The sequence below is a fragment of the Brassica napus genome, chromosome A1 (genome assembly GCF_020379485.1).
Source record: "Brassica napus cultivar Da-Ae chromosome A1, Da-Ae, whole genome shotgun sequence".
Lineage (NCBI taxonomy): Eukaryota > Viridiplantae > Streptophyta > Magnoliopsida > Brassicales > Brassicaceae > Brassica > Brassica napus.
Genome location: NC_063434.1, coordinates 25270684 through 25278154, shown reverse-complemented (window position 1 = coordinate 25278154; position 7471 = coordinate 25270684). Strand labels below are relative to the sequence as shown.

At 40.2% G+C, this 7471-nt stretch overlaps 1 non-coding gene across 1 annotated transcript; it reads right to left on the bottom strand.

Moving 5' to 3' along the window:
• Positions 1–6634: 6634 nt before the first annotated feature.
• Positions 6635–6741, bottom strand: LOC125579337. Its single transcript, XR_007317322.1, has one exon. It is a non-coding gene; the product is annotated as a small nucleolar RNA R71 (small nucleolar RNA).
• Positions 6742–7471: the final 730 nt, after the last annotated feature.

Sequence of the window (7471 nt, the reverse complement as noted above, 5' to 3'; positions counted from 1 at the left end):
CTTGCTTTGAGCAAAACCCGTCATCTCTCATCTCACGGGTATCATAATTTGATCCTCTCCATCCAGATTGTATCTGATCATGGTTTGATGATACTAAAGACAAACAACGCTCCCACACCGTTTCACATATAAAAGGATAGTCCATACTCCCCAAGATATCCCTAAAAAGAAACCTGCAAAGCCATATCCAGTAAACCAAAATCTCTCCGAGCATTGAGCGTATATAAGCAAAATAGGTCTTACTCTACCAAGATGACAACATACCAAAACTAACACATTCCACTTTATGCCAACAATATAATGATAGAAAAATAACAGCTGGTTAATGGGGCAGTCATTGATCACAGTTGCCAAAATAACAAAACCAAGAACCCCTAATTGCATTTGCCACCACTGGACAAGAACATTCTTGAGACCTAACGAACTTAACATACGGCTCCTTCTTACCACAAGACCACTATATCTCTGATTCCATTTCATACCAATTATACCATTATCCCACATCATATTCCTATATCCACATAGATGATCAAGTCGATTACAAATGCACGTTACCATGAATAGCCGAAAATACCAATAACGCAAGACTCTTTTATTATTCCATTGCTTTACCTCAAGGAAAGCCATTAACAGCAACCATAAAAACGCAGATAAAACCAGACTCATACTACTCTTAGAAACAAATAAGGTGCAAGTGCTCATAAAGCTTATTAAAATCGGAAAGCAAACTAAATCATAAGACAGACCCTGCCTGCTTGAAAATTCTTGAAGGAAGACTCTATCCATGAATCAGATCCTCTAATGCCCAAGTTTCGGGTTTGAAGTACCCTTACTCTTCGTTTGCTTACTGTTATCTCCCTGTCGTGCTCCTGTCTTTGCTGCAGCTTGCTTACGTGGTGATGCAAGCGCATTGAACACTCTCATTTTAGTGCTTCCTGCAGTGCTTATTGTAGGCTTGAATAGCCTCTTGCGTAAACCTTGCTTCTTCACCACATCTCCTCCAGGCGGGCCTTGCTCCTCTTCCTGTCCTTTGACCACTTCCTCAATTTCTTCCTCCAATAGCTTCTCTAGAAAATCCTCTACATCCATATCTATCCCATTCTCAAGTAAATGAGCCTTAATCTCATCCATGTCCATTACATCCTCATCATCTAAATCTACCTGATCCTCCTGCATACCAAGGACCGCTGCCAGCCCTTGATCCGCATCAATAGGATCCAAGATTACTTCCGTTCCATCAGCCTGAGCTTTGTCCAGCTCACGAACTTCCTCACGAACATCTCGTTGAAGCTGTTGCTCTCTAGCCTATCCTGAAGAGGGTCAAATTTTTCCACTTTGAGCGCCAAGCCTTGTATCCTCTCTCCACGCAGGTCTATAACGAGAAGCTTCCCCATCTCCTCTATATTTTCCACAGTTATTGTATGCTCTCTTACTTCCTCTCTCTGACACCTTCATCCATTTAGAATCTGTTTCCTCCACCATTTTGCCCTTGCCCTTGCCATAATGCTCCGGCCTTCTCTTTCTTTATTCTGTTGATTCGCGTTCCCATTGATGACCACACCTTTATAACTTCTTGCACGATCATCATACTTTCCTCCATCATACCACGCACCACTTCCATCTCTTCCTTCCTGTTTCTTCTCTGGACTCTTCTTGGTGTTCTTCATATCTAACGAACATACTTCGTCTTTATGACAAAGACTGCCGCAAACTTGACAATATCCAAATAGCTTCTCGTAACGCAACGATACCAGAACTTCCTCACCATCATAGAACTCCCCGCCTGTGAAGTCTACTGTGGTTTCGAAACAAAGCTCTTTGAAAGCATCGACCACCACCTGAACACGAGAATGATCCAAATCGACAGCCACCGCCCTTCCAATGGCCTCACCAATGCTCTCAAAAGTGGGTACTGTTTTGAACTCCACCGGAACTCCTATAACTCGAACCCAAAAGGTTATCTACGACGGGTAGAGCAAGGACTTCTTAGGTTGCCAGCGCGCCAAGGACAACATCCAATAATCAAAATGAAAGGATTGAAGCTTAAGAACCCTCTCCATGTCCTCCTCCTTATCGAAGTCAAACTGAACCTACCAAAACCCAAATCTGAACCAACTACCCTCTCTTCCAATTTCCATATTTTCGGAAGATTCGAAATCAGAGCCTTCATCTCTTGGTCCTCCGGATTCATACATCTTCCAATCAGTGTTTTGGAAAAGGTCTTGATGAGAGCTGAGTTATCGAAATGGGGCACCGAGATCTTCAAACGTTTGCGAGTTCCTTCTCCGTTCTTCACCTCCCCCGCATTGCCCAGAAGCTGACTCTGCGTCATAGCCAAAGAAATAAGAGCAAAAATTTGATCTTTGTCTAGAGCAAAAGAAAAAGTTTCGAAGTATATGATCCAAGCATAGTGAAACCCCTTATTCCTTTTATACTGATCCTAAATCCTCATCCTACGACTCCCAAGATTTTCCTTATTTTCTCCATATTATGATTTATGTAAACAAAATCAATCTCCCTGAATAATCCCATTAACCGCAATCTCATACTCCAATCCCATATTTCCCGTATTATCGCATCATCAATCCCATTTTAATGCTCTTTTCGGGATGTCTCCTTATCCCCAAATCGATGATTGATCAAGCTAAAGGAAATAAAGATGATACCTTCATATCAAATCGATTTCGTCTTGATGAGGATCAAAATCAAAATCCGAATCTCCGTGATCCTTAGTTGTCATAAACTCCCCATTTTCATTGTAACTGTGATCAAACCAAACTATCCAAAGTCAAAAGAAAATCTCGAATTTCCATCTTCAGCCTTCTGTCCTTGAAAAGTACCATCTCCAATTCCAATCTCCGATTCCAATCTACCCATTAAACTCTCTTCCTCTCTTATCCCAGGATCCCAATACCATAGAATCATCGTAACCCTAGATCGCATTTCTCAACGCCGCTTTTTACGTTACTTTTTATCCAAACTTAAAACAATATTATTAGGAAAATAAGACCTTTCATTATAAAAACACACAAAAATATCATATGTGCTTCTTGGTAAAAAAGAGTTTTAATAGGTATAATAACAATAAAATTGAGTTTGAAACTAACAAGATGGAGCACAAAGAACATAGAACATGTGATATTATATGACACTAGGAAACAAATCCGCGCATTCGCGCGGACATACAAGTTCTTTAATAAAAAATTAAATTGTTTAAAAACATTAGTATAATATTGTGCTTAACAATTATATTTTATTTTAACTTATTTAATTATTTTATTTTATTTATATCAAATATTATTAATTTCTTTGATCATATACAAAATTTGCATGATATATCATAGATGTACATATTCTGCTTTGGAAATAAAATATTTAATAAACTAAAAAGATTTCAAGTAACAGATAAAAGATCTCCTTCCCTCTAAGTATAGTGAAATAGACAAAGTTCAAAAAACTGCCAAAAGAATTTACTGTTGTCATTTATGAGTGGAAAAAATATATGGAAGGTTAATAACTTCAATAATGTCTGAGCATTGTAATTATTTGTTAAGGGATGCAACCACTAGTCTTATTGTAAATCACGTTGCTTCGTTGAATTTTTTAAGTAACTGTATTTGAATTTGGTACTCTCTATTAAATGTAATCTTATTCGTAACACTCCTAAGATTTAAATAACTTTAAAAAATTTATTTTGAATTTTCAAATGAATTCGCGTAGTCATATAAATTACTTATTGAAAATTTAAACTATTTTAACAATATTAATCAAATTTATAAACCTAATATTTTTTTACTTAATTAATTTTTATTTTTCATTTATCTCATACATTTGCTAAGTCATTTTATTGTACACAGAATTTGGGAGGTATATTATACGTACATATTATATGTCTGTTTATTGGTTACCAAAAGCTACAGTAAAGAAGTTAACGAGTGTAGTAGCTCAGTTTTGGTGGAGTCTAGGAGGAAGCACAAAAGGCATGCATTAGAAATCATGGAATAAGTTATGTGTGCCTAAAGACAATGGTGGACTAGGTTTTAAGGATTTTATGGATTTTAACACGGTGATGCTTGTAAAGCAACTGTGGAAGCTGATCGAAAAGCCAAATACTCTTTTTGCTAGAGTTTTCAAAGGACAGTACTATAGGAATGCTTCACCTCTAGAACCGATCCGCTCTTACTCCCCGTGATATGGCTAGATGAGTATTATATCTGCTAGATGTTTGGTTTGTAAAGGACTAATTAAAAAGGTGGGAACATGATCATCTATTTCGGTATGGAATGATCTTTGGATCCCAGCCATTCGCCCGAGATCAGCTAACAAAAACCTTCAACACAGTTACCCGGATCATCAAATCGGAATCCCAAACTTGGAACCTTCAGGCAATTAGGGCTTTAATGGATCCTCATGATGTAAAAATCATAGAAAGTATTGCATTAAGTAAACAGTAGATGTGATATACCTTGGATTTGACCCGTTTTCATCCATAGTAAATAGGTGTTTTACTATATATATATATCTATGTTTTCTACTCTTCTAGGTATGTTTTCAGGTTCATGTGCATTTCGGAGTAAAGCTATGACTTTGGAGCATTTTGCAGCTTAAAGGACATTTCACCCGAGCTGACCATGTAGAGGTCGACGAGAGGAAGAACAATCGATCGATACGCATCCAGTGCTGTCGATCGACACCAAGAGATGCCTCGACAGATGAAGATTAATATCGATCGATGTACACAAGTACCATCGATCGATGTCGAGACATTGGACATGCGACATTTTGGATCCAGTGGACTTGAAGCCCAAGTCCAAGCCAAATTACGAAAATGCCCTGACGAGTTTTTAACCTAGTAGATTATATACTGCCTAAGTTTTTTGATGGCAAGGAGAGCTTTTTGTTACAGTTTTACTTTGAGAGAGAAGAAAGAGTTTTGGAGAGAAGATCACTTGTGATTGGAACTCCTTGTTTTCATTTCTTTTCATCTATACTATGAATTTCCATTTCTTCTTTGTTATGAATTACTTTGCTATATCTGAGTAGTTCATTTATTAGATCCAGGGTTCATATAGGTTTGTGGGATTAACCCCAAATTATAGATCTGCCTTGTTGTGATATTCATGATAGATTTGTATTCATTGCTTGTTTTACCCTTGCTAACTAGAACTTGATCATAAGATTGCATACTCAAGCACCCTTGTTATCCCATCCTGACATCTATCTACCATATTAGGACTACTAGAGAGGGCTAACTGCCAATTTAGTATCTTAATAGGGCATATCATACTCGCGCATAGGCTTGCTAGAACCCGTCGGTCGATGTCCTCAACTGATTATCGGTCGACTTAGGCAAAGGTGTATCGGTCGACGTCCCTACTGGACCATCGATCGACACTCTTTCGTTGTCAACATACTAACCGTTAAGACACGAGATCTAGCCTGTTAACCAGTGAAACATGCGACAGCTGATCACTGAGTTAAGCGATTGAGCTCTAACATATCATGCATGCAACAAATAGGCATCTATAGATATTATAATCTCCAACACCTAAATAGTGGCCCTGCATCTAAAATCATTTCCAATCAAGTTACATTTACTATTTACTTCGCTTGTTATTATTGCTATTTCATTTAAACATTTACAACTCTTAGAATTAATAAACACTAGATTTAATTGTTTCCTAGCTCCTTGTGGATTCGATCCCTAAGTACTACATCTGAACCTCTTTTGATGAGAGTAACACTCCTTAGGGTAATTTTAGTGGTATCAAATTTGGCACCGTTGCCGGGGAGGTTTGATCGCAATTAGATTTAGTTTTATTGATTCTTATTCTTTTCTCTATCCCCTTTCTAACATAATCTTTTTCTTGTCTTTTCAGGTGCATGCCCATCGGTACCAGAAGCAACAAGGAGAAATACTTGCTGTTCTCAGACGATCCTGCTCACTTGGAAAGCACCATCCGTAGAGGTCAACGTTCCACATCGTTCGACGCAACAACTTCGTCGTCGATCGATACTCACAACCAACCGTCGACCGACACCAGACCTTCATCGTCGATCGATTCAAATCGTTCGACAACGATCGATATTACACCGCATACGTCGATCGATACCGTGTCGTCAAAAATGGTAAACATTATTATTCTAACACAGGACGAGAACAGAAACATGTATGACCAGGACGTTCATCTGCGTAATGCAACATGTCAGAAAATAGACGCTTAGGAGACTGTAATCCCTGATGCTGATACTACAGGAGCTGCTCAACCTGTAGACGAGGACGCTCGATCGAAACCACGGGCCGACTACAATCGCCCAGATGAGTACTATTCCAACAGATCAGCTATTCGACTTCCGGAGATCCAGAAGCAGAATTTCGAGCTGAAGCCTCAATACTACACTCTCGTGTCGTAGATACCCTACTCTGGGCCATCTAGAACGGTTCAAGGATTTAATCGTTGCTATTCGGATGGAAGGAGTCCCCGAAGATTACCTGCTGTGCAAGTTCTTCAGATACACGCTGAATGGAGAAGCGATGCACTGGCTTAGGCAGCAACTGACATGATCCTTAATATCCTGGACCGACATCAAGAATGCTTTCTTACGAAACTTTTTCGATGAGGCGCGCGCTGAAGAACTTCGGAACAAAATTTCCACATTTTTGCAGGAGGCTGGAGAGTCCTTCAAAGATGTGTGGATTAGATTTAGGTTCTTCCAGCGAGACTGTCCACACCACAGATTTAACGAAATGCAGCTGCTAAGTACTTTCTTCCGAGGTCTCGCCTTACAGTATCAAATGGCTTTTGATACGGCGAGTGAAGAAAACTTCACTACTCGGAATCCGTTTGAAGCTGTGAGACTTATCGAAAACCTTGCTAACAGCAGTGTTGGGGTCAAAAACGGTCACAACGGAATTACCACCCGAAAATCCTCGGAGGTCATATTTCCGAAAGAGATAGTAAAAAGAAAGATATAATTTTCGTAAAAAATAACCGATACGAAGTTTTTACGAAGAAGTATCCTTGAAGATTCAAAAGCAAACGAACCAAGCTCGGTCGTTGGGTAACTACCGCACATACACGCTGTCCGGTCGCTACATAGCAACCAAGTCCGAGCTGATGCCAGTCGCTAAGAAGCGACCGAACATCCGACCCGCTCGGTCGCTACGTAGCGACCAAGCTCGAGCCAAAGCTCGGTCGCTACGTAGCGACCGAGCGCGCATCCCGCTCGGTCGCTACATAGCGACCGAGTTCGGCCAAGCTCGGTCTCTACATAGGGACTGAGCGCTCGTCCCGCTCGGTCGCTACGTAGCGACCGAGCTCGAGCCAAAGCTCGGTCGCTACGTAGCGACCGACCTCGAGCCAAAACTCGGTCGCTACGTAGCGACCGGGCTTGAGCCAAAGCTCGGTCGTTGCGTAACGACCAAGCTCTTCCGAACATCGATACAACACCAGTCCATGCATTCTCGTCG